Source organism: Leptonotus elevatus, chromosome 8 (genome assembly GCF_054856555.1).
Source record: "Leptonotus elevatus isolate MCC_2025b chromosome 8, RoL_Lele_1.0, whole genome shotgun sequence".
Classification (NCBI taxonomy): Eukaryota; Metazoa; Chordata; class Actinopteri; order Syngnathiformes; family Syngnathidae; genus Leptonotus; species Leptonotus elevatus.
In genome coordinates this window covers 16,106,251-16,130,532 of record NC_141246.1, presented here as the reverse complement: position 1 = coordinate 16,130,532, position 24,282 = coordinate 16,106,251, and the positions used below count along the sequence as shown (strand labels likewise).

At 40.3% G+C, this 24,282-nt stretch overlaps 1 protein-coding gene across 3 annotated transcripts in view; it reads left to right on the top strand.

Moving 5' to 3' along the window:
* Nucleotides 1–719: 719 nt before the first annotated feature.
* Nucleotides 720–24,282, top strand: part of add3a (adducin 3 (gamma) a) — a 59,887-nt gene continuing 36,324 nt past the window's right edge. For 2 of the 3 annotated variants that reach the window (XM_086082313.1, XM_086082311.1), the window contains exon 1: nt 720–867. The gene's annotated coding sequence lies outside the window, so the exon portion shown is untranslated. Of the gene's footprint in view, nt 868–20,448; nt 20,857–24,282 lie in introns of those variants that run through there. The other variant, XM_086082312.1, reaches the window with a different exon arrangement.

The window sequence follows — 24,282 nt, the reverse complement described above, 5'->3', positions numbered from 1 at the left end:
TAGTTAACGCTTTAACTTTGACAGCATTAGTCATAACGCTATTCTAATGAGGTATCATAAAAGTGCTTCTTTTCCAAATTAAGGAACACTTACGAGCGTGGTTACAGAATGAACTAAACTCTTATCTCAAGGCACTGCACTCTACTCTGTTTTTATGTGGGCTTGAACGTAATACTGTATTTCTAAAAACCTGGCCTTCGAAACCTATTCAGAAAACGTTTTTTTGCTCACCAAAATGATCTCGTCACACTGTAAATAAAAGCTCGACCTTCATTCACGTTTTTTTTTTTTTTCGAAAATCTGAGGCGTTCAAGTGGTTTCAGCAGTTTCTCATTGTACTACTTTTAAGTGGTACTATTTTTATTCTGTCCCCCCCAACCCTCATATGTGTGTTAGGACATTTAACATTCATCGCTTTTTTTCCCCTCACCCTTTTTTTCCCTCTTCGTTCATCCTCCAAACACATCAAACGTAAATTCACACCTTGCCCGTAGTTCTCTGCATCAGATAAGCCGTTATATTTGCTCAGCATAAAACTAGATAAAGCAGCTTGTTCCTGTTTTGGGGGAGGACAGAGGAGCACCGGGGGTACTGGAGAGGGTGAGGGTGAGGGAGAGATGGGAGGGGCGTGAAAGAAGGAGGGCAGCTGGAGCGGCAAGCTCGCTTGAATGAGAGAGAGAGAGAGAGAGAGAGAGAGAGAGAGAGAGAGAGAGAGAGAGAGAGAGAGAGAGAGAGAGAGAGAGAGAGAGAAAAGAAGCAGCAGCAGCGCTGGCAGCGGACTTACTGCAGTGCAGGTGGATCACATCCTGCTGCTCCAAGAGGAAGATTCTGAGGCACCGAGAAACACATCGGCTGTTAAACCAACAGGTTTGTTGCACTTTCCCCCCTCACAACTGCAGCTGATAGTAGCCTGGTTTGTGTTCTGTGGCAGACATAATGAACACAGTGTTCCCCCACCAGCAGGGTTGTTATCTCACTGCCCTCCATTCTTATTGACTGTGCACTTGTGATGTTTCCCAGAGCTGCCAGTGCCAGGGAACTATGAACTGCATGCCTGATTTTAAGGTTGCCATTTTTGTTGCTGATGCATGCACTAACGCTTGAGATTCAGTCGTGAGCTTAAAAAGTGAAAAGAGGCTGGACATTCCATTTTTGGCTGCTTCAAGTGTCTAGCGTGCTAAATGAAATTGCCCTCTTCCCTCCTTGCACAGGACTATTTTATTTTGTATTCTTTTTTAACTACAGAAAAGAAAAGAAAGGGGAGATGTGAATGGGCCCGAGATGGCTTTCTGTGTGCGCAAGTGAGGTGCCGCCCTCTTAAGTGTCAGCATGCTCAGCCAGTGGATGCTGATTGTGTGTGTGTGTGGGGGGGGGGGGGGGGGTGTTACAATACATGTGTTTATAGTTTGCAGATGGGGGCTGGGCTTTTGCAACTGGGCCCCGTTGATAAGAGATAAGCGATTACCTGCGTTGCCCTCTTCATATAATGTATCGTGTCATTAGTTCAGAATTTTGAAATTGCTTCCGCCCACTCGAACCCCCAATTGTGACATTAGTGATAAACAAAACTTTTGTCAATGCCTTTCATTGTGTGTAATTCATTGAGTTAATAGTGAGAAGGCTCGTACACACAAAAAAAGTTATTTTCTTTTTTTTCTTTTATTTTTTTAACAGATTTAATTTATAGTTTCAACCCGAGTTTGCTTGTGATATTTTCCCTGTATGGCAAAAATATATATATATTTTTTTCTTTTTATGGGCATGGATGCATCGATTTTCCCTTGGAAGTAAAGTTCTGTGCTCAGACCATTTCCCTTCTTTGTTGTCATGGTAACACAAAGCCATGTGCATCCCCAGTCGATACAGGGTCGGGTGAGCAAGTTGCTCCTCTTCAAACCTCAATTCCAATTTACAGTTTACACAACGTCCCAACTTCAATGAAATGTGGGTTTTCGTATGAGATCCCACAAACAGCTGGTTGAAATAAACAGGAATGTTAAAAGCTTGTGTCAGTAGATAATCTGTAAGGTAGCACTGTTTGTATGCCTTCCACTCTGACATGGTTTCCTGACATGTTTTCATGTTTGTTGTGTTTGTTTACCCTATCCGACCCGCCTCTAAAGCAGAACACAGAACTCATTTCCGAAATCTGCCTACCACCTCAGTTCGAGTGAATTTTGCCACAAATCTCTCTGCAGTGCGTTTTGTCTGGCAGCCAACTTCTCCTCTCAACAGGATTGGGGAGGGACCCAAGAGATTAAGTTCCGAGTTGAGTCTTGTGCTGCAGTCGATTTTAAGATAAGAACCATTTTAGGCTGGTGTGTAGTGTTGGCACTAATGGGTGTTTCCGCACTTTCTGACGCCATTCTTGCACGCACCTACATGTCATAAAACATTACTAATCATTAACTCGAACTGGCTGTGTTTATCTCGTAATATTGCTGTAGACTTTTGGCTAAGTAACCTCTTGGACCCACAAGAGCACCATTCCCCCCGACACTCTTTCTCTATGTGACCATCAGAAGAAGAAAAAAGGTACATTTTTGAGAAACGCACAATTTTGAACACTGGAAATTTATCGTTATCTAAAAGGACAAAGAGTTGCTTAAATGCAGGCTTTGACAGAAGAACTAAACACCTGTTAGCTTTCATGCAGGTTTGCACTGGGCCTCAAACTCACTGTGATCATGTTTCTAACTGTCAAAATCACTTGGCTCGTTATTGCTGAGGTTGCCCAGAGTTCAATTTCTGTGGCAAATAAATTTTGGATTCCCTAACTGAAATTAAAGTGCAGTGATTTATCAAATTCTATCATCTAAAGCTTGTGGAAATTAGATACTTTGTAACGTAGGGTCATGCTGTATCAGTCATGTCTAAATATTAGGGGTGGGAATCTTTGAATGTCTCACGATTCGATTCCAATTTTTGGTTGTGCGATTCGATTCAGAATCGATTTTCGATTAAGAATGATTTATTTATTTATTTTTCAAAATGATTTGATTGACTGATTTTTGCTTCAATTTGTAGATGTTCAAGGAATCGTAATGATCTACTCCAGTCTGACTCGCTAATGCTAATTAGCGCGCTACTCGCGGCACTTTTATCACTCAAAAAAACGGCTCCACGCTGTAAATAAACACAACTTTTATTGGAATAAATTGATCGTAACTTTTTCCTTCTACTCTCTAATGTGGCTACAACTTAACAGTGTATCAGACCGCTTGGAACCACACTGCCCCTAAGTGGCCAAATCGGGTACAACACGAACTGCGCTCCCAATAAAGGCACACATAAACAAAGGGAAGACAGTATAAAATAATTCAAATAAAAAAATCGATTTTGGGACGTTTAAAATCAATTCAGAATCATACTAAATGAGAATCGCGATTCTTATGAGAATCGATTTTTTGGCTCACCTCTACTAAATTTAGATTGAAAACTCTGAATTATGCCACACAGGTGTTAACCTTACACAGCATTTACCATAGTGAGTTTTGGTTTGTTGGTTGAAATTAAATCAACACTTCAAATAGAAACTTGTGATCAATTCTGAATTCTTTGGAAGAGTTGTCTGAACTATGTCCTCCATGCATAGACAGGGTTTTCCCTGGCTCAAATTGAGACTATGATGGGTGACTACCGATACCAGGTATCGGTATCGTGCCAATACCAGTCTTATTTTAAGGTATCGGTACTCGCGGCGGTGATCTATATCATTATAGGCCGCCCTCCTGCAGCCATTTTACGATCAGGGACGACATATACTCACATACTACAAAGTTGCCATTAACGGTTGTGCCATCATCTGTTTCTTCTTCGGTACATCAAGGTTTAAAAAAAGAAAATAAATGAAAGCTGCTTTGGTTGTTGTTTCAGGTCTTTCCGGTGAACTGCTGTTGATATAGCACCTCCATAATGGTGCAATACTGCAACTGTGTTGAGCGATATCAGTGACTCAGGCTGGAGAAGGCGAGCAAATTAGGTAGAGGTGGCCGCCTCAGAATTTTGTACACAGGAAAAACTCTGGTGATATTAGATATGTTTGATGTGAAACGATCTAATAATGAGTCATTCCCACAAAGTGTTGGGGTCAGGACTGCTGGCAGGCCATTCTTCCCTCCCCTCTAACACGTTTTGGAGGAAGTCACTGATAAAACTTTGTGAGGATGAACATTGTGGCCAGAATTCGGTCCCAGACCACGGGATTACCAATGGTTGTCTTCTGGATGTCTCTTTGCAGTGAGGTTGCCTCCACCCGCTTCCAGTGATGACAATCCGTGTTTTTCCATTGAGGAAGATGCCCACGATCCAATAATTTTGTGGGGCCTTCTCGGCTTTAAAAATCATTTTGGTTGATGCTGTTTATAATTTGTAATATTATAAAAGTCTACAGGCTTGCTGATTTACTGTCTTTGTTCATCTTTGGATATCCACGTACTTAGTAAGTGTTTTTGCGGGAACAATTGGTTAGTAAGAGGTCCTGGTTTCCAATCTCGGCTCGGTGCCCGTCTTTGTAGAATTTGCATGTCGTCCCCTTGATTTCATGGGTTTTCTCCGGCACTCTGGTTAACTCCCACACTCCGAAAACATGCACACAAGGTTAACTGAGGACTTGTAATTGCACAGGTGTCTATTCTGTATGTGCCCCGGGATTGTGTCCCGGACAGGCTGCAGCCCACTTTAACAGGATATGGACAGATGGGAGAGCTTGTTATTGTGATATCAATGCTACTCAAATTCTTTCCATGAGCCCGACCGTAACTTGTTGATGAAACAACTGGAACCACAGAGGAATGGAAGCCATCTGGACCGAATATGCCCGATTTGATGTGAAAAAAGCAAGAAATGATCCAATGAGAATGAATGCCTTCATTTCTGTTTTCTCACTGTGTTGTCATTTCCTGTGCAGCTGGTTCCGTCACAGAAAAACAGAACCAAGGAGATGAGAAGTCTAAACGGGCAGTCATGCCACAGGGCTGGGCGTTCCCCACCGATGAGAAAAGTACAGTGAAGTGGATTGTCTTGTTTTTTTATAATGTGAAGCTAATGACGGCGCTGAGAAGGCAGGACGACACAGATGTGAAGCAACATTTTTGTTTACTAATTGATTTGCTAATAATGCACAAAATATGGGAACGCTCTGTTGATAGGAAGATTTTGGATAGAATTTTAGAATGTCAGGATTACATTGTAGTGCCCACGAGGCCACCAAAGTACCTATTAAACGTGGCGGGAACAGAGGTGGTTGAGTCGACACTGGGTTCACTCAGGTTCCACTTGACTTGACCCAATAAAATATACTCTTAACAGGGGTTGGAAGGTTTTCACACCTGACAGTAACCTGCTTACTAATCACTACAAACAGGGAGATCTGAACACTCAGCAATAACAAAACAAAAAGTTAGCTACTAGACTAAAACATGTTCCAGTAGAAAATAACGTAATTCGCTTCAAGGAAACACATTTTTAAGAACTGACAAGGGAGGAGTTGTGAAAAGCAAACCGCTCAGTAAACATGAAGTATCAGCAAATATTTAATATTAATTTAAATTCTTATTGTCATATTATTATCATAAAGCCCTCCAATCATTCGGCATTGTTGTTCAAAAACAGCATTCTTTGAGAGTATAGGCAACAAACCCATACAAGTGTAGAAGCAAGTTAACCACGGTTAATATTCAAAGTTTAAAAACACAAACTAACCAGTATTACGCAACTTTAGAGTGGAAATTAAATGATTGAAAACTTGATTTTTAACCTGATAATCATCCCTTGCCTACTTTTGAATAACACTTAATCCATCACATTAAAAAAAAAAAAATATATATATATATATATATATACAATGAACACCTGTCTGTCACAGTGATTCTTAGATCCACCACCAGTAAGTGAACGTGATCTTGATCTGGATCGTGAGCAAACAAATTTTTTTTTTATATCCTCACCACACCATGCCACACCTTGCTAAATGAAGTATCAATTGATATGGAAAACTTTCAAAACTCTGAAATATTCTAGTTACACATTCAGCTTGCTAAAATAAATCATGTTAATAAGTGAAGGTCAAAAACACATTAAATGCTAGCAATAGCCAAAAACATCCCACCCTCAGCAAACTAGCATATTTAGCTGTTTGCATGTAAATTGTCTCCCTGCAGTTAATTACGCCCCCCCCCAAGGCAATTTATAGTAATGTTGACTTAGAACCAGCGTATTGTTAGTTCACAGTGTGTGTGTGTGTGTGTGTGTGTGTGTGTGTGTGTGTGTGTGTGTGTGTGTGTGTGTGTGTGTGTGTGTGTGTGTGTGTGTGTGTGTCCGAGATAACTCTCTTAATGCAGTTCACCACTTCAAAGCATACATCTTGGCTTTTGTCCACGACGCTCGTCATCAGCGCATCGAAAGTAGCTCCATCGGAGTCTGTTGCTTTGCTTGCCTCGCGCTGCCTGGGTTCTGGCAGGTAAATGGATCAGTCTTATGGAAGTCATTAAAATTCCTTGGGAACATGTGGACACTTGTTTATTTTTCCACCCGAGCCTGTCCTTCTTCGTGCTCAGAGGAGATCGAGAGTGGAGCGGCAGAAAGACAGGTGGGAGTCACAATGACAGTTGCGGATTGACGGATGAAAGTTGAGTATGCAAAAGACACGGTCTCCTGAATGACAGTGAAAATTAATTGAATTCCACGAGCTGGATGTGAAAAGAGTGAAACTTACTCTGACATATGAACTTAGTTTGTTTCAGTTATGTAAAGTATTAAAGTACTGTCCATGTGTTTGATTTCCATTAATTTTTTGGAACTCAATAACAACTAAAATAACAAAACGAGGATGCTAGGTAGACTGCCGCATTACAGTGTCAATCGTGGACGTTCATATAGGACAGGGGTCCCGTAGCTCCATTAGAGCCATTTGAACCAGTTTCATACAGAAAAAAAAAAAACACTTGACAAATCTCAAAACCCTTTTGACATTTAAAATGAAGATTAATAAGTGTGTCCACCGTATTGGATGCAGCCATCGTCTTAGCTCGAAAATACGCAATTTATACTTGTAAAATTGTCTTGGAATGACATCATACGATCTAAAGCAACGCTTCAGTATTAATCCCATGAGTTCCGGCTCGATATATCGCCAAGAACTACATGAATGACATATCTTCCCAGATCGCTTCTCTTTGCCACATCCAATATGGTCTTTGTATATGTACCGTAAATATTGTCCATGGTAATACTTGCCAAGTGGGAAGGTTGCAAAGTCTAAAAGGTGCTTTCAAGACATTTCATGTGCCCCTCTTAAGACTGAGGTCTGACGATGGGTCTGTCTAAGAGCATTCTAAAGTCCCAGTGTGTGTTCCCCCTGATTGGTAAAACAGACAAGAGCTCCTGAAGGAGATATTAATGCCCTGCTTTGAAGATTTTGAATAGTGAGCATACCATCCACCATCTCATCAGAATGTTGTGTCATAACTGAGAAAATTGGCAGATACCTTCGTCTCTTCTTCTTCTAAAAAATATATATAATTGATGAGGGGTCAGATTGTAATGGCTTTACAGGGAGGGTAAAGAAAGAAAGCGGGTCATGACTTGTTGGAGCAAAGCTATAATATCAACGTGCACAGCTGAAAAATGTATCAGACTGAATGCCGTTACTGCAATTATTCCCGTCAATGTGGGCCAAAAGACAAATATTGCAGCAGCTTGCCATTACTGATGTCACTCTTTTCAAACTTTTCTGTATTTCTCTGTTGGATCATCCAAAGTGTAACTGTGGAGTCCAGAGGTGATCCTCACTTTTACTTTTCAGATGTAACAATGGTGGTTTATGTTATAAATACTACACCACGATAAACTTCAACCGCATAAACATAATGTTATCTCTTATTGTGGATATACAGTACAGTATATTTGCAAGCTGTTGTATACAGGTAAAAAAAATAAAAATCCTGTGCATGGTTAATGTACATGTGTGAATATTGATTTCATTTAATAGCCAAATTAATAAATACATTAATCAAGTCATTTTATTGTGTTCAGATCAAGCTCTTCATTGCCTGAAGTTTAAAAAGAGAATCCCTTCTGCTTTATGGTCGTTCGTCAGTTATCAAATCCACATTTTACATTCCTTGCTCTTCGTCAGCTTACTTTTACAGAACATAAACATTGGTGGCCTGCAGTCAAGACTGCTCCTTCGGTATGTTGCCACTTTGTCTGATGTAGACGTGCGATGGGCGTACAGGAGTGTTGCATGACAGCTTCACAAAACCTCCTGTCAGGGCGACAAAAAAAGCGAATGGGCACATAATGATTTACACAACTTTTATATAGATCAATGTGGAGGGTCAAAATGTTGTGGTCTTTGCATGAAAATGAATTTGTAGATTATAAAGAACAATCCATAATTTTTATTTTTTATTTTTTTAAAGAGCTATTGAAGTTCAGCCGGATCCATGGTGACTAAACTTTACGTCTGCTGGAACCACGTCTACACTGTTAACCCGAATAAGTTAGCAGTAGGAAGGCCAGAGGGCCGGATTCGATCTCACAACCTCTGGACGAGGAGGCAGACATGTTAACCATTTTGGCCACCATGCCGCCTGCTATGAGCATATGTTTATAATCTAACATAATTTATTTAAACCAGATAGGAAACTGAAAACAAATGATCATTTACAATATCAACTATAGGGCTAGAATACAATTACAAATTAATAAGTAAAATAAATTATGAAACATCAGCTAATTTATGCTTTTAAGCTACCCCAAAAATAATATAGTTCAATTTAATGAAAAGCTTTTTAGTACAAATTACTCATAAAAACATACAAAGTTACACCAACTTAAAAAAGTTAAGATAATAGTTGTTTTCATAAAACTTTGAGTATTGTGTACTTAATCTATTTGATTATTTTGAACGTTCGGTAAAAACGATTTTGGTGAATTTGGTCGAGGCACAGGCAGACATTCAGGCATTCATTAGTTTGACAACATCATCTATCAAACTTTCTGAATCATTGCAGAAACCAATCAATTCATTAAACACAATTCATTGAACACATTACAAAAGAAGAGTCACCAGTAGTGTTATCGGTGAATACACAATACATAGTGGGCTAGTCTCCTACGGAAGCGTATTGCATTCATTTGAAAAATAACCCAACAAAAAACAACTCCTGTTTTTCTGACTAATTTTTGGGGGGAGCTTTGGGGTTTTTTTTATGTTTTTTTTTTTCATTTTATGTTTTTCTGATTTTTTTTTCTGTCAAAAAATATTCAGAAAAACAGGCTGAAAAAAAATATTCAGAAAAACAGGAGGAAAAATTACTCAGAAAAATAGGGGGGAAATTATTTTAAAAAACAGGGGGGGAAAAATATTCCGAAAAACAGAGCTGGTGTTTTGTTTTTTGGAGTATTTTTTTTTTTTTACCTCTGAACTTCAAGTGACTTGTTGCAGACTTGCTAATAGCGGAAGCAGACACTTTCCCGCATACCTCCATATGCAATAAGATGGTCATGTTTACTTACTGGCTCTCAAAGGAATTAATGTGTATACTGTATTGTGGTTTGTTCTCTAATCTTTGAGGGGAAAACCCTTAAAAAATATATTCAGGAAAAAAACTGAAAAATAATTATTTTATAAAACAGGGAAAAATTACTCAGAAAAACAGAAAACAAATATTCAGTAAAACAGAGGAAAATAAAAAAAATTCAAACAGAAAAAAAAATACTCCAAGAAATGGGGAAAATATTCAATAAAACAGAAAAAATACTCAAAAAAACAAAGCTCCCCAGAAAATTAGTCAGAAAAACAAGACTTTTTTTTTTTCAAGTGAATGCAATACGCTTCCGTAGTCTCCAGCTCTTTTTATTTTTAATTCTAAAATTGGGAGATAAAAAAAGACAATACTTCTTACATGTAAAAGTCATTTTTACAATTTCTTTGAAAACTGCAATGTTATAGCATGAACACATTCCTCTCGGAATAATAAGATGAAATGAGTATGGGCTAAAGAGAGACTGCGGGAACCTTCCAGATCGGGTCGGGGCTATTCATAAAGATGAATTCTGAAAGCAGATGAAAAGAGTGTAAAAAAGGACATGGACAAGGTCCACTTCTCCTGCACGGTGGTCTCATCTTGTGTGGCTGCCTTCGAGGCCCACAGAGAGATGCTGATAATTGGCCTTTTTCGGGTTCAAATGGAATGTGTACTACAATAGCATGAATGAAAACATTTCCGCAAGTATATAGGGCTGAAGTCCTTTTCCACACCGGAGAATAATTTCCCATCTTCGGTGAAATGCGCACTCAGCGTTTATCGTCAATGTTGACAATTTCACAGGAATGAATGTGCATTCAAAAGGATAACATTCGCACAGTCCTACCACACCACTAAGTTGTGACTTCTGACACTGTCCCTTGACTGGATCTCACATCCTCACAGGAAGCTTGTCCTTCCTCCATGCTCACTCACATATACATGCATGCTCATACACACTTGCACGGGTGAATGTTTTTAAAGTGGGAACAGGCGTTGAATATGAGCTAGCTAGACCTTCACTCAGGCAACCGCCAAATAACGTGATAAGGAGACATGGATGAAAAAGCACAGACTACAGATAAGCTTAGGAAATGATAGTTAAACTATACCCCAGCCTTGACCCCCCTGAACAGTCAAGAACCTCTTACTTTGGTGAAAACAAAAAAATACTGTATGTTTTTTGCTTGGTAAAACAACAATTATGAATATGAGAAAATAAAACAATATCATATATTTGAGTCAACCTGGTTTGTTAAAAAATTGATCAGTTGGAACTGCAATTATGTCAGGCTGTCAGCAATTTTTTCATCTCTTGAACTGCCTTTGAAAAGGAGACCTGGGGCACTCACCTAGCTGCTAGCCACTAACGATGCTAACGCTGGCAACAGGCATTATATGTCAATAGGTGGGTTTCCATCCACCTATTTGTATTCGAATTTTCAAGAATTGCGAAAAAGAAACTGAATGGGAAAGCCACAAATTCGGGAAAAAAAAAGGCCCAAAATTTGCAAATTAGTTTTTACACTTGGAAGGGGTGTTTTTTGAAGCGTATCGGAAAAAAGAAAATGTGCATTTTGGCGATGGAAACAGGTTTCGCGAATAAGCGACTACAAGACCGGATATACGTTGCACGTTTTGACCAATACTACGTCACACGCACGTTTGTAGTAAAAATAAATGGCAGATGATAAAGTAAGATATGTTTGGGGACACGAAGAAACACAATTCTTTGCATAATTAATTAAAGAAAAAAAATATGAATGCAATTGTAGATGGTTTTATTAACATCAGCTCTCAATGTAACGACACACGCACTGATGTCCATGCATTTTTTGGTAAGCTAGGGCTTAACTCATTCACTGCCATTGACCGCTATAAGCGTCAAAATTCAGTTGAATTATTTCTATTAGTTTAATATTTTTTCCACTTTTGTTTACAAGAGTATGAAAACCTAGAATTTTTCATTGTACATTTAGAACAGATATTAAATTTGTAATCAATCGCGAGTTAACTACTGAAGTCTTGCGATTAATTACGATTAAAAACTTTAATCGCCTGACGCCCCGGATTTTAAATAATATTTTCTTTTCTTTTTTTTATTCATTCACTGCCGTTAATGGCTATAAACGTCAAAAATTAATTTGAACAATTTCTATTAGTTTAACATTTTTTCCACTTTTGTTTACAAGAGTATGAAAACCTATAATTTTTTATTGGACATTTAGAACAGTTATAACATTTGTAATTAATTGTGAGTTAACTAGTGAAGTCATGCAATTAATTACAATAAAAAAAAAAAAACGCCTCTTGCCCCTAATTTTTAATCATCTTTTTTTAAATGAATTTATGGCAGTGAATGAGTTAATTTGAAGTTAGCTTTCTTACCATGTGTTATCGTCATGCATAGCATCCTCAGAAAATAAATGAAATGAAGAAATAAATACATTTGCCTTCTGAAAGTGGAAAAGGAGTCTTTGTTTGCCAGACTGGACGAGTGCTGTGACAAGAATGCTCAATAAATTGTTGATGAGGTGAAGACTCTAAGGAGTCTGCATCAAAGTACTTGACCTTCTCTGTGTCATTGACTTTCCCTCTCATTGATGTATGCTTTGTTATGATGTGTGTAACCCCCCCCCCCCCCCCGCAAACCTTTTAGCTGACAGGGTCGGAAACACGGGGGACTCGCGCGAACACACGTGAACTCCGGATACGCCACTCTCTCTGACAGCCTGTTATTGAGCAGTCAGATGTGATAGAAGGGGTCGAAGCACAGAGCAGGGACAGTGACTCACTGAGAAGAACGCTTGCTCTTGTTTCCCTTCCTGTCATGGTGCAGACATGCTGAGATTCTCTTTCATACAAAACAAAAACTCTTCAATGTCCGCTGGCCACATTCCAGTGTGTCAAGACCACCCTTTTGATCCACGGTGCAGCACGCATGGGTCCGAGGTGCAACAGAACTTCTTTCCCACTGTGCAGCATTCAAATAATATTGCAATTCTTGTATTTGTTATCAAACTTTTTGTTATCCTTCATCATAAAGATGAGCTAATACACCTCATGTTTATTCATAACCTCCAAGGCGTGCAATACAGTAAACTCATTATTTACTGTATTTCAGTTAAAATAAGTCAAACCTGTCAAGTGTGAGAAACACCTTTTAAAGAATGTGTTTTGTGTGGGAAAAAAAAATCCAGTTACAGTATAGCCTACTACTAATTTCACAATTATAGTCGATCAGAATCACGATAAGACTGCCTGTACAATGCTATTTAAATGCTTGGGAAATCCACTGTATTCTGTTTCCCCCTGCATCATCTTCATCCATTCAGTCCCAAGCTCTTTTCAAGTGCAGCGCATGTGTTTGATCTGGGTTAGATGGCCTTTACTAAAGGGAGTTAAAAGTCCAACACAGCATCTGAATTCCAAATATACTTTTAATGTGTAGATGAGAGTGTTGAAAATGTTAAGCTTCAACAAATGGCCTTTGTTTCTTTGCTACAGGACTGCTTGGTGATTTATTCCCCCGTTTGTTCCTCGGGAGAGTAAAGTGCCTCTTTGTGGTGTTTGTGTCAAGCGTGGTCGACTTGTGTTCACGGTTTTGCTTCAAACCATGTGGAGGTTCATCGTAATACTGATGGGGCTGATTGTGACGTAACGCTTCAGATGTTTGGCAAAACAGTCGTATCTTGTGGTACTTTGATGTTGTCTTAAAAGTGAACCAATGTCAGACTCCTATTTGCGGTCCCCACTTTCTTTGTGTCTCAGTGTCTACACTTCTTGGCCTTTTTTCCCGCTCGGGTGGGGTCATCGCTTGCTTGGGCTGTTTGTTTGCCCGTCGCCATGGAAACCGGTGAGTGTGACTGTGAGCGAGTGGCCCCTTGTGCGAATGTGTGCGCGCTAGCATGATTAGACCGCATTTGTACTTCACGAATAATGACCTCACTTAGACACAGACCCCAAAATATCAAATCTGTCTTCTGCCTTATGTTGTGTAATGGATAGTCCCGGAACACAACCAGCACTTTGGCCCCCTCAACGGTGTGTGTGTGCTTGTGCTTGTGTATGAAAGAGAGAGATGGGGAGAGCTGGACCCGAGATCAGTGCATTGCTTTTTGACAGCAGCAACTAAGCATAACTGATTTAGAATTTAATTTCCTAATAGTTCAATGCTAGGTTCATTGGGGGGGGGGGGGGGGGGGGGGGGGGTAATGAGATACCAGGAAAGGGAAGAAAAGGGTAAATAGAGTTCATGAGCTGACAATGAACTTCAGTGTTCATTGTACTCAATCTTCATTGACAAAAAATCTGTCCTACCCTTAAGTTGCAAATCTCTTTCACTGAAAACATTTGGAACACAGCCAGCCCTCTTGTTTGCGTACTTACCGGCAATCATCTTAATGTGAAAAATCAAGATGCTTCTCCGGTAAAGTGGAGGTGAAATAAAATGTGCAACATATCTGAAACCTCTCACGTCGAATACCAAATTCAATTTGTACAATTCAAAATTTGGAGGAAAACTCTGACTTTGAAAAACTATGATGTATTGCGTCATGTGAGATGTCACCATACATTACGTCATCTTAATTTAGCTTCTTTTTTTTCTTTTTATTTACCCTTACTCGGAGACAAACTACGGGAACATTTTGTACACACCCTTCAATAATTGGAGCACTGCTGCTGGTACGTCGATAGATGGGCTGGGTCAGTTGTAGAATTTTGGTGCCTATAGCATAATGAACTAAACAGAAATTCTACTGCCTACTGAAAACAATAATGAGTCAGTGCATGTGCACCACTCATCTGTTGTCAGTAAGAAACAGGAAAGTGTTTTAAAAAAAAAAACCCATCAGGGATACTTTAAGAGCAGAACAGTGGAGTCTATGTAAAAGGCTCAACATCTTCTGAAAGTCTCTTTAAAGCAGACGTTGTTGTCAACAGGAGCTTTGAAGGAAGTCAAATAACTCGCACAAGAGCTAATTTAGCACTCAGCTCCTCATTGTGTTGCGTATCCATGGAGCTGCAATGATCGTTCGGCTATTCACTCGGTGCCTGGTCGTAAAGCTGGCGTCTGTGTGCGCATATACACGAGGAAATCAAAGGAATAAATTGCTTTTGTATAGTTGGTGTTTTACCATCCATACATTTTCTAATTAGTGTTTGTGTGTCACTTATATAAGATCATTTTGTGAGTAACAAATCTGGTACACCCTTTTCCCGTCAACATACAATATGAAGTTTTTACAAACTTGCCTTTGCCTTTTAACAAAGCCAAGACTTGTCATATTGATGAATTTCTTGTAACTGAAGGAATCATTCGGACCAGTGTCAGCACACATACTTTACTTCAAAGAATGCACAAGCATTCATCAGGTTTGAGGCATTGCGGGACAATTTCATGGCAGTGTGGCGGCTTTGAGCTGCAAAAAAAATAAAAGGAGGCGTCGTCTTCCTTTCGCTGCTTTGATTCAAGTAACAAGCGCTCATGGAACGTGAACATACGATCCGCAGTTCGTTACCCTCTCATGTCAACGTCGTTTCCAAAGCGTCCTCCACATGGATTTGATTAACTTAGAAAATGTCACATCTGCTTTGACCATCTATGGCGACATTAAATATATATACAGTATTTATATGAGCCATCTCACAGTGACATAATTACAGCATGCTAATTATAGCATGCATTACTTCATTTTGGATCTGGCACTTTAAAGGGGAAACAAAATGGCAGCAAATTTAATGCGTTGCATCTTGAGTCTTGCATAGTTCATAAATGAGCAAATGCTGTGTAAGCAGTTGTGTTATTACTGCTCAGCAATCTGTCAGTTGAGTTCAACTTGACCTAGAGTAACACATCTGATGATGACCAGGCGGAGACTTCCCGTCGTCACTTCCGCAGCTCATTAAATCACAATCAATGGAGGAAATGAAGCAATAACAATGACCTCTTTGCAGATCCAAACACGCACGGTGCTTCATCGCTTGTCCTCTGCTGCCCCCCCCCCCCACCCCCCACGAAATGTTTTAGTGCACCCTCCTTGTCTTTGCTTTGCTTTGCTTTGCTAGCAGCCCAGACTGTAATATTGTTCACTGCAATTGTCCCCGGAAGTGAACGTTACTACGTCTCATTGGATTAAACACGATCATCCAACTAAATGCCTCCTTAGCCCTCAAAAATGGATTAGTGGTTAAGAACCGGATAAATGACTAGAGTGACAGCTTTTTCAGTTAATGTGGGTATACGCGTAGTGTGTATTTGGATATGTCATAAATGGGCCTTTTCAACCCTCCAGGCTTCAAGTTATCAGGGCTACAACCCACATGGCTCCACCCTTTGCCATAAGAGTCATAAAGGTTGATAAGAGAGGCTGCAAACCTGCTGGTATTTATCTTGTTCACATCAAATGGAACACTTCTGCATATTTTGTAATTCCTGTATAAGTGAAAATATACTTTGTGAAGAAATAGACTATTTTATTCAGAAAGATCCTTTTCTGCCAATTTCCCACGAAGCCTCCGCGCCAGTATGTCTTTTTTTGTCCTTTGAGAGTAAAACTGCAGCTGTGCCAGTCCTGTTTTTACATTCCTGCAAATGGATGCCAGCATGCATTTAACCTTGCGCCTCTGCTGGCTTTTGTTTTTGTCCGCATCTTATCAGGAGGGGTCACGGAGGGGATGTCTGACATCACCGCAGTATGGGATTACTTAGGAGTGAAGAAGTGGACAGATGATTCATTTACTAAACTTTTCTAAAAGTTTGCAGAGAGGAGTAAGCGTTATACTGCCTGCATTTAGTTTGACGTCATCTGCGATTTAGTGTAAGTCGACGTGAAGCAGCGATTATGGTCGCCTCCGGTTTGTGATTAGCTTTCTGGAGGAGACAGACTGACAGTTATCATCAGTGAGTCATGACTGTCACCGTCTCGCTCCTGTTGTAGTTGTCCTGGTGTTCTCTGCTTACATCAGTCAATTGGGAGCCATGTGAGACCTTTTATGTTGAAGAACAAACTGACTGGTAGATTCCTAAAGATTGGGGATTGCCGACCAGTTATTACAAACACTTTTATCAGATGCTCTATTAAAGTAAAAAAAGAAATATCTTGCATCCCTACAGTACTTTCTCGTTGTGGAAGTCATGACCGGCCTGCTAGCTGTTTAAAATAAAACTATCCACCCTTCTTTCATCAAAAATAAGATAAGTAGCTTAAAAGAAGCAAAAAGAAGGGTCATTGGTTGCATACTGATAGTGTGTAAATTCACATTCTCCCATTTTTTAAACAGAATTGTCGAGCCTGGTGATGTCATCATTACTGATGAGCTAGAAAATGTTTCCCATCTGTTCAGTAATTTAAGGACTAACACAATGTAATGTTTGAGTAGTTGAAATATGGTTAGACGTGCTTGAGCAGGTCAACTCCCACACATCTTTTTTCCATCTGTTGAATGCGCTGCTTTGCCCTAATGCAAGTAGACTGTAATGAAAGTTTAAAATAAATGAATCCATTTACACATTTATCTTTACTATTTATCTTGATGTGCAGTAAAAAAAAAGATAGTCCCTTGGATTTCATACTGCCACTCTGCGGAGTGAAATCTGGTTCAATTGATTTTGTGTATTCCTTCCTACCTTATTTTAGAACCGACACCCTTCCCACAATACATTTTTATGGACCCACAACTTTTTATTTCCACTTTACACTCTCCATCAAGAGTTTCATGCTGCTTTTAGCACAGCCAAGACTGCTACATACGTTAAAATTTTTTAAAAAAAATTAAAGTTCAAACAGGCTTCAGATGTGGCTAAAGCCTGCTGTTTTTATTTTAAGTAAAAGTTATGACTCAAAACAGTGGAAATGAGGGAGATGAAATGGCTGGCCATAGTCCATGAACAGCAGGTGCTATAAAACATGCAAACAATTGCTGGTTCCACACAGAGAGAGAGAGAGAGATTTGCTATTATTTTTCATTTAATTGAATAGTTATCATTTAGTAAATACAGTGTCAACTCTAAAGTCAAACACAATCCGTTTCATGCTGGTTGAATTTCTAATTATACGGCCATGGGGGCTTTCAACTTGAGGTTCCACAGTTCACAAATGACGATTCATTCTTAAAGGTTAGCGTTTTAGCACAACCTGTTTACAACTAGCACTGTTAACCGTTCACTGAAAGGAAAGAACAACAATTGCTCCAATTGAATATCAACATAGTAGCGGTCTACTTTAGCATAAATGCTTGAACATGTGATTGCAGTTTTACTGAAAATTGCTATATCCTGATCTGAAGTACAATAACTCCTACTTTGCCACTCTACTTGGTAACATTAATTATTTCCTGTGCACTGCTCAACAGTCTGTCACCATTGCGTTAAAGGGAGTTATAGTTTCACTTTAAAATATACACATCTATTCCAACCTGTCAATCAATGTCCTCCTTTTTTTTAACATGTAATATGATACATACTACATACATGTTCGGTATTTGTTCAACATCTTGCTTAACATGAGTTGGAACAGCTGGTTTGAAAGATTAGTATGCACATTTTTCAGACCTATTTTACTCATTTGACATTCTCATAGATGACGGAGCTGGATTATTGGCAATGTTTCACCCTGGCAGGTTTATGGCATCAGAGCAGGTGGACCGATACTGAGGGTACTTCATTTTCAAGATAGCTAAACAGATCCTCACTGACAGTTTAACAGTTAGATGATAACCATTAGTTGTATAATTATCACCAAACAAATCTCTTCCTTAAACCTTTGGCACAAAAACCTCCTTCTCGTCCGCAGTGAAATGACAGTTGAAATGTTAACGCATGTATCGCGCCAAAATAAAACAACGAATGCCGAGCCAGTTAAATACATTTGAAATGAATAATGTATTAAACTGTGCATGAATTATTCATTGACGTATTGAATTATTGAATGACTTTTTTTTTTTTACTGTTAAACGCTGCAGCACACCCGCAACCTGTGAGGATAAGCAGTACATAAAATGGATGGCTGGATAAATAACTTGAAAAGGGAACATGTCAAAGTCACCCATCAAAGAGGAGGTGTGCGGGATTAATAATCCAATCATATTGGCAACTGTTCTTTTTGATACATTTTGACCATGTAGATAAAGTCACAATATACTAAATATGGTTATCATGTGTGCTTTCTAATACTTTTCCCTATGGCTAAATATGATAACTAATATACAGTGGAACCTCGATTCAACGCGCTAAATGAGGGAAGGTGTCGTCCGTTAGAGACGATTGACATCAAAGTACTTTTTTGTTGGCCTAAAAACACCCTGTACAGCACAAAATTATTCTTTTGTACTTTTGAAAACTGCTTGAAAAGTTTTCAAGTTTATCCAAACTTAGCTTGTTGTTTTTTGGGGGGAAGATAATGGTGTGCATCTGGTCACGTTCATGAGCCACCATGTTAGCACCTTTTTCCATCTCTGTTACAATCGTATTCCATAAATAAGGCCTAAAAGAAAAAGAAAAACAACTGTGTGCTGTACCAAAAATGGCATGTTCGAGACACGTGTGCACGGCCAACGCCTCAGTAGAAAACAACGAGTTGATACGAAACGCACCTGTGAGCTGCGTGCTTACGATGATGCAAAGCTAATGAGCATCCTTTACATGACCTTTGAAGGGACGGTCGCCCCTTGCTAACATGGCCACCACATATGTCCAGAGATGGGAAATCCAGGTCCAGAAAGTAAAAACTCTGCGGCTCTGCCACAGTTTGGCTAAACAAGGTCATTACAAGAATTACCTGTGGCTAAAGCCAAACTCTGGCAGGGTTTCCTGGTTTTCCCATCTCTGTATATGTCCATGTATTGCGTATTGTATTGTATCGTGTATGTGCATGTGCGTGTGAGTGTGTACTCATTAGTTCTCCTAAAACCTATTAAAAATCCCATACCGTTCACCTAAACCGAATACTTCACAATCCAGCTAGAGTCGTGAGGTTGTCAGGAGACCCGAGGAAGGATCAAAGAAAAGAAAGAAAAGTGAAATCCAGCACCGACCAGACATCACCTACTACCTACCGGGTTACCGCGGTCAGTTCTAAAAATACAAGAAAAAACAGCTACTTGAGATGGGGCATTTTGAGTAGACTGGACTTCTGTCTGTTGAATCCGGGGTTCGTTGGTTCCAGGTTCGCTAAATCGAGGTCCCACTGTATTAGAAACAGTTGTCGGTGTGATATGTTACAATTCTTCAATCTTCACTACAGCAAACTACAACCAAATAATTAACAAATTGTTCAACATTCATTTAACTGTTTAAAAGTATAAGAAGGGGCCTGCTTAAAGTCGCATTTAGTGTAAAAATCAGGTATGCACAATTATTTGCGTTTTTGGGGTAACAATCTAAATCAGCTGCTGTGTGGCAAACCCTGATGCTAACCTGGGATGTGACCTAGCATCATTGCATTCTAATGTTTCTCTTTCAAAATTACAAGCACAATTGTTATACTTCGCCCCAGGGGCCATTTGAGTTTAATGACTTTTTGTAAACAAAACAACTTTATCAAATCAGTCCAGTACAGCAGGTTTGCGTGGCCTGCGGGCAGACGGCGTAATAATCTTCGACCTCTAAGTATAGTTGCCCGGAGACGGTTGTGGGCTCTGTGAGGTTGTGTGAATGAGAGATGTAAAGAGAGCGAGGATTGTGGAATGTGGAAGAGTGTCTAGGTTTTGAATTGATCAAAGAAACTGAGAGAAGGGGGGAAAAGAGCAGAGAGGGCGAACGAGAGAGGAGGAGGAGGCCAGGGTGGAGCAGGAAGGGTGATTATTGTGTGAGCCTGCTTCTGATTGGCCGACGTGTTTGTGTTGTGTATGCATGTGCGTGTGTGTGAGAGCCACTGGGCGGGGGATTAAGCCTGCATCACGTGGTCGCTTTAGCTTCTTTTACACACATACCCATTTGCAGAGTGCACGCACACACATCAACTGATCCTCTCACATATAGAGTCACAGCTGTTGATGCTTCTCTCTCCGATGAACAGCGAAAGAAGCCCGGCAGGAAGCTGATGCGTTTTGCTCGATCGCGACTCTACCGGAGAGCAGCATGGAGGATCTAGATTGACAAGTGCACTGATTTGTTTTTAACGACCGCGTCCTGGTCTCCCCTCGGTTCATATCCTGTGATTCCTCTCACTTTCTCTCTTGCTCTTCTTACTGTGGGAGTTCCTGGCAGATTTCAGACAGCAAGTCAGAGAGGACAAAAAGAGACATGTGCTTTTCTTTTTGTTTTGCCACCTACCACCACTGCCGCTTCTCTCCCATTCACTGAGCAAGGAGGAAGTCAAAGGTTGGTTGGGCTTGTATATTTACACCTGCTTTTGCCTTTCCCAGTACGCCGTCCTCAAACTGTCTGCTTGAGTTGATCTTACCCCGCCACATTCTAGCTCAACGAAGCTTGAAGGTGTCTTGTGTTTTGTCGCATCGCAGCTGCGACTCCCAGTCATTTCATCCCTGTGACTGATTTTCAATTGAAGGGGAATTCTTACGCTAGTACGGTTGCTCGGGCCCACAGTGCTGCACTATAAACACACATGGTGCTAACTGCAGTGAGTGTGAGCGCCAGAGGAGATTAGCGCTACTTATTATCTCATGAGTGGAGTCTTTATGTGAAAGGCGACACGGACGAGCTACCTTCGGGCTCACATCATTTTCTGAAATACAAATAAATGACTCAGAAAGGCGCGCTTGTTGCGCACGGAAAACCCTTTACCCAATTTGAAAAACAGACCCGCATGCTGTGCGTGGTTTTCAGCTGCTCAGGTTTTGGCTCGCACGCTGTCCTCCGGTTTCACTGCTAGCTCTGTCAAACTAGCGTGCTTAATCGTGGAAACACGCCCCCTCCTGCGTTTGTGTGTGTGTGTGTGTGTGTATGTGTGTAAACCTATGTGTGGATTCTGCATGCGTGGATATAATTAGCTAGCATAGAAATTCTTTCCTGGTATTGTTACTGTTGGGTTTGTAACGTAACCCACAAGGCTGTCTATATTTAGAGGTGGCAGCCAGTAGATACACAAGCAGTCACACTTTGAAGGAGGTATGTAGGTGGGTGTTTGTCGGTGACCCTAGTCACGACTGGAATGACACTCAGAAGAGCAACGGCCTCCACCAAGGCAGTGACAGTCCTATTTTAGCTCAGCATCAAATTTTTAAACCTTAAGGCATAACCACCTACTGCTGTATTTCATTTTGTCATATTAACTCGCCTTGCTGTGCGGACTTCACATTTCACATCTGTGCCAAAATTTAAAAAACAAAAAATCTTGAAACTGCACTTCCAGATTGTAAGTTTCTCGCCCCCTCACAAATGTTTGTGCAAGTAATCTAGTGTTGAAGTAGTTATTGATGTGACATAATTCTCCCACATATCAACTAACCGACACCTTCCAAGATGTGATGGATTGTTCCATGACGGAGGGTTTCCAAGATTTCGCAATATGTAGTTTATTTACTTAACCCTATTGACGGTTGGCAAATGCATGTACGAGCATGTTCTGTTTCCAGCTAGTGTTCTTAATGTCCCGTCCTGATAACAACATAAGTGATAAAAATCAAAATAAATTGCAAGCACATTCACCATTGCTGTGTCACTGTGACTTTTGAAGATACATAAATGGATATCATTGCTGTTGGTGTGCCATAGCTTTGGACGGTGCAGTATTACAGTCAGGTCCGTAAATATTGGGACATTGACACAATTCTCATAATTTTGGCTGGAATGAAATGAACGAGATGTCCTCTAAGTGCAGATTATATATTGAGAGTATTTCTTTTTTATATCCAAGTCAGGTCAAGTTTTTTAAGTGGCCAAAAGTAATGGGATGAATAAAAAGTCAGAAATCAAAGCTTCTCTTATTGGATTTCGTCCCTGGTGATGCTCTGTTAGGCCTTTCCTGCACGTGTCTTCAGTTCCTGTTTGTTCTTCGGGCATTTCCATTCATTTTTGTCGTCAGAAAGTCAAGTCAATTCAGGTCAAGTGATTGACTTGGCCATTGTATAACATTCCACATATTAAAAACCCACTTGGTTGCTTCCAGGGTACGCTCTGGTCATTGTCCATCTGCACTGTGAAGCACCACCCAATGAGTTCTGAAGCATTTGGCCGAGTAGATAATATTGTCCCAAATACTTCAGAATTGATCCTGCTGCTTTTGTCAGCAGTCAAATCCCTAATAAATACAGTACAAGAAAACCAGTTTAATTGGCAGCCGCACATGCTCGCCTGTCACATGCTTTACCTGTTACTTAAAACCGTTGTAATTCCAACACCGTTTGGACATACATAGCCCATAGCCTACCCTCAAATTAAAGCTGAAAGTTTGAAGATAAAGCACATCTTGTTCATTTCATTTCAAATCAATTGGGCTGGTTTTAGAGCCCCCCCACCACCCCCCAAAAAGAGAGAGAGCATTGTGTCAACGTCCCAACATTTGTGGCCCTAAAAGTATACTCATCTGTCGACTGTCATTACTTTGCTGCTGAGTACATGGGCGCTTGCTGTATGTGGAAGATGGCGACTGGCTCCCGTCCAGCTCCAAATGTCATTGGAGCACCGGTGCATGATGGGGGAACATTCCTGCTAATAAACAGTAAGCTGCTATAATTGAGATCGAAGAGGGAGCTTATTCTGTAAACGAAAGAAATTAAAGATGGAATGCAGTCATGCATCACTGTTATTGAGGTCTCATGTTACAGTGAACAAGTGTAATATAACACAACGGTGCAGCCATAAGGATGTTTATGACAAGTCTTGTTTCATTTAAATTGTTATTTTGGAGGCAGCAATTAGTGCCGCTGTTGCCGCTGAGCTGGTCTGGTCTTGTCAACCCCAATTCATTATTGTGGACTGATTCACTGATTCAATCGCCAGCGTTCTGTTAATTGGACAAATTTAAACTCATACATGCAGAAAAAATGATCGCACTGTAGCTCCCAACTGTGGCAAAGGGCAGCAACACTAACAGCAGGCCAAAAAAAATACAAGACAACATTATCATTAACATTGCTTGTTCTTGGAGTTTCAGACCTGGTTTGTTTTAAGCAGCTTTTATTGTAACTAGATGAGGAAGTTTTCATGGACGACGAAGATTGCTTGTGTCGGGCAGAGCTGCGGAAAAAAGTGAGCGGTGGGAGGCTTGCAGCGCACTAATGTTACAGAGGTTAGAGGTCGTGGTCACCTTGCCTCGGGCTGCGGATTGTGGTGTAACTCCTCTTGAATAAACACAGTCTGAGCCGTCTATCGCCCACAGATTCAGTTAATCACAATGCACCAGCATGCTCCAATATCATATTTCATATTAACTCAACTTGTTTAGTAATATTTATGGTACCTGATTATTACACAGTTCAACTCTTCAAAAACGACTTTTGTATTTATTGATGATGTGGCTGCTGAATATTTCTCTTACAAGCATGCATAGCCCCCCCCCCCCCCCAAAAAAAAAGGCTAACCACCCCCCTATCACACCAAACAGTCACACTGTCTTTGGATATGAGCAGAGATCGGGTTCACGACGGGGACAACAATCTGTTGACAGACACGAAAAGGGACTATAAAAGCAAAGGGGAGGGGGCAACTCATGCTGCCGGACTTGTTAACGCTGTGTGTGTGCGTTCATGCTTGCGCATGCGCATGTTTGTGTGTGTATTTCTTACTCGTAGAGTTTTTTTTTGGGGGGGGGGGGTTACTATATTTTTGGTGAGGCTACAGCTGTTT